Raw genomic sequence first — 12,483 nt, 5'->3', positions numbered from 1 at the left:
GTCCCTGCTATGCATTATTTCTTGCTCAACTCTCTTGAATAGAGAAATACCCTTATATTGCTACTTCAACCACTTTGCAGCCTGTCTTTTCAAGTCACAGGCTGACAGAGTAAAAGTGGCTAGTGGCCATACTGGGTTCACTAGCTCATTTCCAAGCTGGACAATCTGATTACAGAAAGCAACTGCACTGTGTCACATGCGTAGGGAGGACTGCACAGGGCTCTTCATTTTGACAAATACATAAAGGACCTATAAATTATCTTTGGATGTTGGTAACTTGTGAAGTGTTTTTCTGGGTGTGCAAAAGATTACCAAAACAGACAGAATGGCTCCCATGTAAAGCTTGTAAGGAATGGAGGTTATCTTCTTAGCAGCAGTCTTTAAACAGAACTAATTATTTCATTACAGAAACTATCATGGCACCAGCTTTCACTTGTCTGAACCATCCTTTATTACTGCAGTCATTACCTGCCCCAAAGAAACTGGTTGCTGCACACTGAGCTTAACAAAGAAAGTGGGACTTGACTTTCTCTCACCCACACAACCTGACATTTTGACTAAATGCTGATTTCTCAGCCAATACAAGGCCCAACACCTTTTATAAAAGGGAATTACATGGAAAAAAAGAAGCTGCTCTGATGGAATAGTAAAATATCAGTAGAACAGTTCTTTCCCAAAGAACTTCAGAAATGAGTATTTTCAAGCTGTTACAGATTGTACCACAAAGCCATTGTTCATTTTCAACAAATACACAGGCATTTACAGAAAACTGTGATCAAAATTTTCATTGAATTCCAGGGAATTATTTTTCTGAGTGACTCTTGTCACAGAATCCTGAAATACCACTGCATTTTACTTAAAGTACAAACCAGCTTTTAATCCTTATAATCTAGAAAACACCAGTACCCTGCACGAAGATGGCATTAGCAATCAAGAACAATGGTTTACAAAAAGCAGCTCCTCTATTTGAGTTTGCCTTAGTGCAGCTTGAATTTTGATCTTTATTGTTCTTTCTAAACATATGGGGAAGATATACTAAACATCTGAACAAAAGATGAAAAATGGGCAAACAGATCTACTGTGCTGTGTAAATACTGCAAATATACTCAGCTAATTACCATTACTAATACTGAGCATTGGTATTGGCAGATGGTCAAGCTTTTAAACCAGAAACAGCTTCTGTGGATTTCCTATCCTGATTTATCTGTTCATTCTGAGAAGTTGACTTGGGGCAAGTAAAGAGGAAAAAAAAAAGAGAAAGTGGAAAAATCCAAACGACCCCACCCAGAGAGGATCTTAAGTCCTCTGTGAGCAAATATTACCTTATGACTAAATTAGCCCTGACAAGTATCTATTCATGCTTAACTAATAGAAAATTATTGTTCGAAAAGTTCTAGTAGTTCTCCCAAAGTAGTTAAGAAGGGAAACAGATACTATTATCTCAAAAATCCTTAGCGTAAGGCAAATTATAACATACATATATTCAGTAACCTGAATTTACATATGAGGCATTTTTACTGTGTTTGATTAAATACCTCATGTCTAAATCTGCATGATTTTGCAATAGTCACAGAGAGTGCATGGTACATTTGCTATGCATTCTTTGCTTCATATTTTTACTGAATCATATTTTGCTATAATTTCTCCTTAAAAAACTCTATCTAGGCTAGAGAGACATACTGTTGTTACACAACCCTTGCACAGTTCATGATATAAACCCCATCATTATTCTTTCATCAAAACACACCCACCAGTTCAGTTTATGAACTCAGTAATCCAGTAAATAAAAACATATGTGTATCCACTTACCAGAGAAAAACAGAAAAGATTCATGTTGGTGTTGAGATCCAGTCCAGCACCCTAAAAGTTGGCTCCACAAACTCCTGCCGCACAATGCAGCTCCTTCTTGCTCTCCCAGCTGTTTGTGCATTTCCCCCTGGAGATTACTGCAAGATAAAATCCCTGCAATAATCCACTGGATTCAGAGCCCATTATCAAATGAGACAGGCTTCCCCAGGCCAGTACAAACTGTTTTCTGAATTAAAGAAGAGTGTTTACTAACGAAACATAAGCATGGTCTGAATGATTTTCATGAACTTAGAAAATGCTCTCTTGCAGGCTGTTGTTTCCATTAAAGTTTGTCATCCAACAGAAATAAAGCTCTTTCTACCTGAGACCACTGGAACTTACAGCTAACTCCAAAGACAATCTTCTCAGCTTACTCAGATTATGAAAAGACACACAGGAATTCTCACAAAATGCTGGTTTCTGATACACTTGAATTAATTTACAAAATTCAGTAATTATTATTGACTGCATTTTAAATGGACGTATCTCACTCAGGGACCTTGGGGAAAAAAAACCCAAAAACTGTGAGCCACAATCAAATTATGAAAAAAAACTCACAACTAACCAACCAACCAACTAAAACCCTCACACTCTGGGTTTATGCACTAAAGAATAGTTACAAAACTGGTGCCTGACATGTTGACAGCTTAATGATAAAGATTAGGACTAAACCAATTTTGCTATTTGAAAACATGATAAGTCTGGGAAATAAAAAATTGGGAGTGGTCAAAGCTGATCCATGGGTAAGTATATTATAATATATACAGACAGGAAAAGAAGGTATAAGAATTGTATAAAAATCCAGTAGCCAATGTCACTAGCTGGTACAAATCAGGAAAATTCCATCACCTGTAGCTGAATAGAACTGTCTGTCAAAGAATTAGTGCTGAAATCACTGTGAGTCTCAATTTTTTTTCACCTAATGAAATACATGAAATCAGACTGGTTTTGGAATAATATTGCCTATAATTAATTTGCCATAGCTTTTATGTGAATGCTATGAAATTTGCTTTGATGAACAAGCAGCAGTTGATGCCAAACAGATAAGCTGAAATTCACCACAAATGGAGGGGCAGTGTGATTTCTGACCAAGATCTTGATTTCCTTTCTTTAGGCCCAGAGCTTCAGATTTGTAAATGACAGGCATCCATTCATTGCTCATATTTCTGAATATTTCAATTTTTTTCTAGTAATTCTGCAGTCTGAATCTGCATCACAGTGAATTTGAAATGTCTGTACTTTGTCAAATAAATACATTTTAACATCATTATTGATGATTTAGATGAGGGGATTGAGTCCATCATCAGCAAATTTGCTGATGATACCAAGTTGAGAGGGAGTGTTGACCTGCTGGAAGGCAGGAGGACTCTGCAGAGGGATCTGGATAGACTTGAGAGATGGGCTGATTCCAATGGGATGAAGTTCAACAAGGCCAAGTGCTGGGTCCTGCACTTTGGCCACAACAACCCCCTGCAGTGTTACAGTCTGGGCACAGAGTGGCTGGAAAGCAGCCAGGCAGAAAGGGACCTTGGGGTACTAATTGACAGGAAGCTCAACACGAGCCAACAGTGTGCCCAGGTGGCCAAGAAGGCCAATGGGATCCTGTCCTGGATCAAAAATAGCATGATCCTTCCCCTGTACTCTGCGTTGGTGAGGCCACACCTTGAGTATTGTGTTCAGTTCTGGGCCCTTCAGTTCAGAAAGGATATTGAGGTGCTGGAGTGGGTCCCAAGAAGAACAACAAGGCTGGTGAAGGGAATGGAGCATAAGTCCTATGGGGAGAGGCTGAGGGAGCTGGGGTTATTTAACCTGGAGAAGAGGAGGCTCGGAGGTGACCTCATCACTGTCTAGAACTACCTGAAGGGAAGTTCCAGCCAGGTGGGGGTTGGTCTCTTCTCCCAGGCACTCAGCAATAGGACAAGGGGGCACAGGCTTAAGCTCTGCCAGGGGAAATTTAAGTTGGATATCAGGAAAAAATTCTTTCCAGAGAGAGTAATCAGGCATTGGAATGGGCTGCCCAGAGAGGTGGTGGATTCACCATCCCTGGAGATTTTTAAACGCAGATTGGACGTGGCGCTGAGTGCCATGATCTAGTAAATGGACTAGAGTTGGACCAAGGGTTGGACTTGATGACCTTGGAGGTCTTTTCCAAACCAATCGATTCTATGATTCTAAGTTAGTTTCTACTCTGAGCAGCACCCAAACAAGGCTCATACAAACCAACACACCAGAGGACAGATAAGATTCAAGATTTTAAAAGGAAAAGATCTTTAGTTTGCACTTTCCCATTTTGTTGTGAATTATATAAAAGTATTTTTGGAGGCTTTTCCCAGGCTTCATTTTCAGTTCTAATTTCAGGTTGGTTTCACATATTAGAAAAGTAGGGCTGGTAAGGAAGAGCGTCATGACAAATGTTATAGTTAGAAGCAAATTAATGAGAGACTTCTCATTTACTCCTTATATAAACTGGAGAAACAGTAACAGATTTTGTCAATTACCACCTAGTGACACTTCCCTAATGTGATTACACAAAAATAGACATTTGAGAGACCTAGCTTGCCAGAGATGGGCTTGCATTTGCTTTATGACTCACTTCATAGTTTCCTCATAAGGGAACAAGTTCTTACCCTTCCTGCGCCTCAGGTTCTCCAGCTGGAAAAGCTTAACTAAGAGCACAAACTTCATGTGCAAAGCACCATGAAAGTAATGATCAAACACACTCTCTCCCAGCTACAAAGAATTACTTTTTTTTTTCTTTAATGACTACTTACAGTAATATCTGCCTGAAAAACTCCAGAAAAACTGACTGGCTAGTAAAAGCACAATAAGTAACTCAGGGGAACATGTTTTTCATTCAGACTGATTGGGTCTTTTGATTTTAGGTCACAGCTTTTGAGGTGATTTATCTATGCATATTTGAAACCTTTAGGAGGAAGTTTCTTAAATTTAAACCACAGATCCTCAAGGTAAGAGTAACAAAGTAAGTGCAAACCTCACCTTGAGCTATTAAATTTTCATTTTGCTTATGTTTGTAGACATGCAGAAAAGAGAATAATCCAAGAGGAAAAATTAAAACATAAAAAGGTCTCTGTCTACAGTTACAGATACACATGTATGGGGAGCAACTGTGGTAGGAAGTCAAAAATGAAGAGCTGTAGAAGGGAGATAAATGCTCATCTGGAAACTTTCTAGGGTGTTGGGCCAGCTCTTGTTTCAGTTGTTCCTGCTTCACCACTTGGACAGGTGCAATTCATCACATCAAGCTTGAAAGCTCACAATTCTGCTGGAATAAAACATGGAAACCAAAGGCAGGCTTTTCACAAATACAGAGCTAAAGATTAAAGCTGGGAGTCATTCCTGGTTGGACTCTGTTGATGTGTCTCCTGAGTGCATGGCTCAGATTTCTTGTTTGACATCCTTCATTCTCCAAAAAGCAGACCTATAGCAATCAGTTGCTCTCATTGCACATCCTGGTGCATTCATCCTTCTGTTTCCAGCTGTATTAGCTCTCTATCTATGTCTGTACAGAAGGCATTACAGTGACAGCACTTGGTGACAGTTATTCGAGTCAGATTTAAACTATTCAGTTCAAATATCCTGCTTGAGAAACAGAAATTTAAGCCACTTTGATTTCCATTCTGCTGATTCCATTTACAAGATTTACGAGAAATAACTTTCAGTGAAGACTTCAAGTGGGATCTCAAAGCACTGCTGCAGATATTCTGGATGCAAGCCACTAAGACCCTGAGACTAAAGACTGGCAACTTATTACATGTTTTTGAGTACTGTCAGTGTTAGAACTCTTTTTATGAAATGGCAACTTCTTAGACATCTACTATTCACTGATACAATCTTCTATAAGGGTCAAGCTTGTTGATATGCCTAAACTGTACATGACATTACCCAGCAGCTTCCAGTCCTAGACGAATGGATAAGTTACAAACTGTGAGGAAGAACCAACTATAAAATTAAAAAAAAAAAAGAAGTAACACCTTAGGATTGGTTGATCAGATTGAATAATATAAATAAAATACTCAACAAGAATTTATAATGCTACTTTATATCACAGCTCTGTGTGTGAAGAATTTGAGCTTTGAAAATAATTAAAAAACAGTAACTAAGCAGAACAGATTTGAAGGTAACATCAGTGTTGTGACCTCTATGTACATTTTATCTGGTATGAATAGAGCACTTTGCTGCAGCAGTAGCATAACAGAACAGCAAACCCACACTATAACGAGGGGACTAGAATCAGTTTCAGCAAACAGGAAACACTTGAACCTTCATCTCCAAGCTCAATCTTGCACCACTGTTAGCATTTAATTCTTTTTCTTCACTGCTACATGATTTCTACATCCTTGGGCTCTACATCCTAGAATGTAAAATGCAAACCAACCCAACCCAACACCTCCCCAACTACAAAAGAAAAAAAAAGGAATAAAAAAAGAAATGTCGTGCACAAATGGAGGCTTTTGTATATTGAGTTTTCTATTCCTGCACAGTGAATAGACTTCACAGCTGGATCTCTAGCCATCCTTGGCTCCAGGCTCCCAGTCCAGTGACAGCTGTTCTACTGGTGCAGCTTCATCAGCCACTGGGAGAACTCATTAGCAGGACTGTGCAATTCAGATTCCTTTGGTTTGCTGGACAAAGGCAAAATAAAGTATTAGTAATGGTTAACTTGGACACATTACGGCAAATTTGGAACTAATATTTACTCCTATTTTCTTTCACCTTCATTTATTCCTCTTACAACATATTTATCCTTAATTAAAATGTACATCTGCTTCTGATCCTCATTTATCTGTCATCTGAATGTTTTCTTACAGATTTAAAACTAAGAGCAACAATGTACTGCCTGATACAGTATGAGTGTTAAACATATAAATAATCACATGCTAAGTGGTCACATTTCTCTGTTCATTCCACATAAAAGTCTGAATTATTACTTTATCATCATTTCAAGGTAAACATAGTGCATTGCTACTATGCTCCATGGCTATCCTGCTGGAAATTGGGAGATTCAGAAATCAAGTCAGTTAGAACCTTCCTTTTGGCTCTCCCATTTCTTTGGAAAGAAGAACTTTCGGCAAATACCTACTCAATACACCAAATATCCCCTAACATGTAAAGGCAACCACGTAGGTGGCACATTGGGTAAAACTCTGGCCTCGTTTCACCTCTTTCTGTTCCCTTCCAGTGGGCAGATGACAAAGCAGTGCTGTGCAGAATGCTCTCCTTTCTCCATCACTGAGGTCTCTTTGAGAACCCAGAAGACTGCTACTGTAAGACAAGTTTAACATTTCTCATCATGAACACTCCCGAAAGACACTCCAAATGGTAGAAAGCTCCATTTCATACCATAAGCACAATAGTGTCTCTAAGGCAGAGCTACTAACATTTGATATTCCTGAATCAGATGTTCCAATCAGTGCCTCTAAATTACATCTACTTAATAGTTTGGAAGGGACCCATGAAGTACCAACTAAAAATCGGATTCCTTAAATGGTATTGATTTTTTTCTTTTAGAATCTCCTTCAATTTAGAGACAGCTTCTTCATTTCCTCCTTTTACATTCAGCAGCTAATTAAAAATTGTTAAGAAAAAAGCTTCACAACCCTACTCACCCCTGCCAAATTGCAATATTCCGTTCCTCCTTTGAAAAGACAATTTTACAGTAGCAGTGATCAATTCAACACAGCAGTTTTTACACCTCTGCAACAAGGATTTTCAACAGAGTTTAGCTCAGTTAGAGATTATTTTAAAGTCCCTCAATGTAAATAGCTGTAAAGTTTATTTCAGCACAGAAAATCATGCAAATAAAGACAAGAAGAGCAAATATTCTCTAACTCAAAATCATACCGACAAGTGAGATGCTTTCATAATTTCCAGAATCCAAGGGAAGCTCTGAGTCTACTAAAAACATGGGCAAAATTTCCATAAAATTCTCTGCAATCAGAATTTCACACACCTTCTCCTGCTAACTGATCCCATTTAAACATGGCATCATAAAAGCCCATGGTGTTTTCCACATGATTCATTATAACATTCAGCTATGCCTTGAAGCCGAGATTCCGTTAAGGATAAATAATGACATTTTTCTTTTCCTTGTCCAAATATTTTTGTTTCTTTCAGAGCATTTATATTTTAAGTAAAGGAAAAACTGCATCTCTGTTTTAGAGAGGGAATGTTTATTTCCTAAACAGGAGGGTCAAATACTCTGCTCTATAATTTACTGAAACTCAGTGAATCAGGCTCACGCTTTCTTTATTGCTATCTAGCACTATACTGCTATTTAGAGTGAAAACTGCTAACTTCTATCATCAGGTCAATTTATGTATTATCAGGCAAAACTGATGTCTACAGTGAATTATGGGTATAGGAGTCATTATCTTCCTGGAGCACCTTGAAAACGAGATGTCTAATCTCGGTAATGTAAGTTTCCTGGTTAAATAAATCCCCTGTGCTTAGTAATTCTATGCATTTATAGAAAAGATGTCACCCCACCCCCACCCCCCCACCTCCTTAGACTTTAAAAAAAACATTTTAAAGCCTCAAGGGGATTTGAATCTTCACTAAACAGAATTGATTTCTGTACTTACTACTTAGTATTCTTAATCACACAGTTCATGCATTTTTGTTATGTAATGAAATGGGAAATTCAAAGAACCAGCCTATATTGCAAACATAGGCTTCCCATCACCCCACTTCCCTTGTACTTGGATGGCTATTTTTTTAATTTATTTTTAATATCAAGATGACAGTCTTATGAAGCACACTCTGCTGGAAACAGCTCCAAACAATCAGTGCTACCCTCTAAGTTTGTAGTCACCTAAGCCTTGCGTGAGCATTTAGAACAGAATTTCGAAAGGCTAGCAGAGGTTTTCCAATCCACTCTGCAAGAGAGATTACCTCTCCACTTTTGTCTATGAGAATTCAGGTTAAGGACTTTAGTCATCTATTTCTTCCTTGAGAGCATGATCCAAAGTTAAATGAAGCCAAAAGGAATCCATCTATTGATCTGTTTCTTGCCATTTAATTCAGAATTCCTCTACCAATTTATAAGTTAGTTGGATACAGCCTGATGACACATATTCATCGGTGACAGGAGAGTGGGATTGAATTCGTCACCAAATTTCTTGACAACACCACGCTGCGTGGACCAGTGGACAGACTGGTGGGAAGGAATGCTATCCAGAGGGACCTTAGGCTTGAGAGGTGGGCCAGTGCAAACCTCATGAAGTTCAACAAGGCCAAGTTCAAAGTCCTGCACCTGGGTCAGGGAAATCCCAAGCACAAAGACAGGCTGGGTGGAGAATGGGTTGAGAGCAGCCCTGAGGAGAAGGTCTTGCAGGTGGTGGTGGACAAGAAGGTGGATATGACCTGACCATGTGCAGTGTGGCCCAGAAACCACTCATGTCCTGGGCTGCATCCAAAGCAGTGTGGGCAGCAGGTGAGGGAGGGGATTCTGCCCCTCTTCTCTGCTCTGGTGAGACCCCACCTGCAGTGCTGCCTCCAGCTCTGGGGTCGCAGCACAGGAAGGACATGGACCTGGTGGAGAGAGTCCAAAGGAGGCCACAAAGATGATCAGAGGGTTGGAACACCTCTCTTATGAAGATAGACTGAGAGAGTTGATGTGTTCAGATTGGAAAAGAGAAGGCTCCAGGAAGACCTTATAGTAGCCTTCCAGTACCTGAATGGGCCAAAACGAACAGCAGAGAGGGACTTTTTCCAACAGCATGCAGTGGTAGGATAAGGGAGAAGGGTGTTAAACTAAAAGAGGATAGGTTTAAATTAGATACTGTAAGTATAGCAAGACCATGGCACAGGGTGCCCAGAGAAGTCATGGATGCCCCATCTCTGGCAGTGTCCAAGGCCAGGTTGCATGAGGCAATCAGCATCTGGTCTAGTGGAAGGTGTTCCTGCCCATGGCAAGAGGTTGAAAGGAGATGAACTTTAAAGTCCATTCCAACACAAACCATTCTGTGATTCTATGACTCTGAGAATCTTTCTATCCCAGCTTGCACTACCTGTGGCCATAGGTACCTACTCCTGTTCCCAAGCACCTCCTTACCTCCAAGAAATACCCACAGATGGCTGCTGACAGCACCATGCTCCAAGTGAAACAGAAGGAGCCAGCTGGCTCACACAGCCCACTCCTCCCATCTCTGCACCTTGAGTAGCTTCTAAGCAGAATGTACTATTTTGTCCACAGCATCATAATTTCTGCAGTTTTCTGGGATGGCTCTGGTTCCTAGCCAGGCAGTTCTGACTTGCTTCTGTCTATATTTGTAGTCACAACACCAGATTAAAAATATGCTTCTGTCCTCAGGAATCTACCCTGACACTCTTTGGCCCTGTGGGTGATCTCACTTTCAAACAAATCAGGAGTAACTCACTGGCAGACAGCGAGGCTGCAATAGCATCTAGGATTAAAAAAATGAAAACTAATAATTACATTTGTGAGCTCCTGGCTCATATTTTAATTTTATCAAATCTGTGTGAGACTCACCTTTTTGAAAATGAAAATGATGAACTCAGAAATTTCCCATTCAGTTTTCACGTCTCATGGATCCTTAGCTGATTTAGGTATGTGTCTGCTGTCTGTAGCCTCTTCTTTTATAGATAACTCCAAATAAATTCTGCTGTACAAGCACCACATTTTGACTACGCTAATTCTAAATTAGATTCAAGAGCTTTTTAAAACCAACTTTCTGTTAAAAATGTGGTTCTTTTATAGTACCTGAGAAGACCAGTAATCCGTGTTAGTTATAAATTAAAGGCTATACAGTTGCTGTTTTACCAAATAGAGCTTTTCTCTAACACTCTACAACTTAGTTTTCAATCTCTACTTAGTAAAATGCAATGAGATTCTAATATTTAGACCACTTCTGAACTGTGAGCAACAATGCACCCAAGAAATTTGCATAAAAGATAATGGTCTAGACACCTAAGGGCTGCAACTATAGTCATGAGCTGGAATCAACTACATAAAATAGTTCATATTTTGGCAAGTAATAGATGCTCTGACAGAGAGCACTTCTTCCCACCTTGCTGTTTAACATAGCTAAACAGTTCCACACTGTTTGGACAGACCATTAATATTCTTTCAAGTTACTCTGGGTAGATATTAGCAAAGGTTCAGATTTCTCATCTGAGTTGTGCCAGCTCATCCAGTGTCACCAAGCAGTTACACCTATTTTACAACAGTGCTGTTTTATAGAGGCAAGGATACAGCAACTGTCACAGTGGCAATTTGAGCAGTTAACATCCCTGTGCATGTGATTGCAGAGCCTCCAGCTCAGAGTGTCCTCATTTTTGGCTATACATGACCCTGGCACACTGTCTTACTGCCTCTCCATGTGTTATAGCACTTTCCACCCCTTCTACAAACATACTATGCCATGTGAGAGACAAACTGCATTTGCCTTTTAGGGCCCCTTTAAAAAAAAAGTGGCAGTTCTCGTGCCCTATTGCAACTCATGCCTTTACGTACCTGCAAAATATGACTCATCTGTACCACTATTACTGGCTTTTATTAAGGTAACCAAATATGCACAAGAGGTTGATGTTAAGGGGAAGAAGTCAGTAAACTGCTGTCAGGAAATTTGTAGGAACAACACATGGCACATCAGTGTATTCTAAAATATTTAGGGAAAAGAAAATTTAAATTTGATTATCACGTCCCAGTAAAAAAAATAGCATCAGCTACACACTGTCTGCACCAGTTCCATTAAACCCAGGCTTATACAGTAGCAACTGTAGATGGCATCTGCAGGCCTAGAATAATCTTGGCAGCATACCAGCATATATTCATTTCTGTGGGGAACAGCCTTGCTTGCTGTAGCTGAATCCTCATGGTACCTCAGATGGACAAATTTTCCCAGAGATAGTAACTGGATATTATCACTCATTTAGATCCATGGTAGTTAAACAAGATGCTTGGAGTTGTCAGTTTCAGGGACTTTATTAAAGGTTGAGTAGGTACCCTTTCTTGCCCCCCTGCCCTGATTTAGCAGAACACGACTACCTCAGGCAACTGACCAAAAGCCTATGATGGATAATTTGAAAAATGGAACATACATTAAAAAAAAAAAAAGTAGGGGGGAGGGAACCCAAAAGCAATAATCAAAATAACAAAATCAAAAACCTGCTGTTGAGGAAATTTCAGTCTTGCTCTACTTTAAGTAGAACAGAATCTTTCAACAGGACAATTAATATTATCCTAATGAATTATAGATGGGTTGAGAGGGGAGAAAGGAGAAACTGCAAGGCAGTATTTCTGTATTTGAATAGGAACCTCTACACAGATAGCCAAAATTATTTTAATTTATGAGAACAAGGAACAATCAGGACAGTTCTTGAAGAAACTGGCACCCAGCAATCCACAAAAAGGGTACAGACAACAGACACAGTTACAGTTCAAAGACTTGTACATCAAAGAGTGACCCAGCCCCCTGTGACTCCCCCTGCTCTTATTTCACTCAAGTTCTTCAAAGTAGAATTCAGTGGAATACATGACTGGGTTTTTTATCCTGGATAACCAGGGAACAGCCAAGATTTACTCTAGCTCTATTGAATCCACATGTAGTTCAAAACCATGTTAACTTAATAGCACAGAAAGAAAACCGTGGC

This window comes from Pithys albifrons, chromosome 1 (assembly GCF_047495875.1).
Source record: "Pithys albifrons albifrons isolate INPA30051 chromosome 1, PitAlb_v1, whole genome shotgun sequence".
In the NCBI taxonomy this organism is placed as follows: Eukaryota; Metazoa; Chordata; class Aves; order Passeriformes; family Thamnophilidae; genus Pithys; species Pithys albifrons.
Note: the sequence above shows the minus strand (reverse complement) of the source record.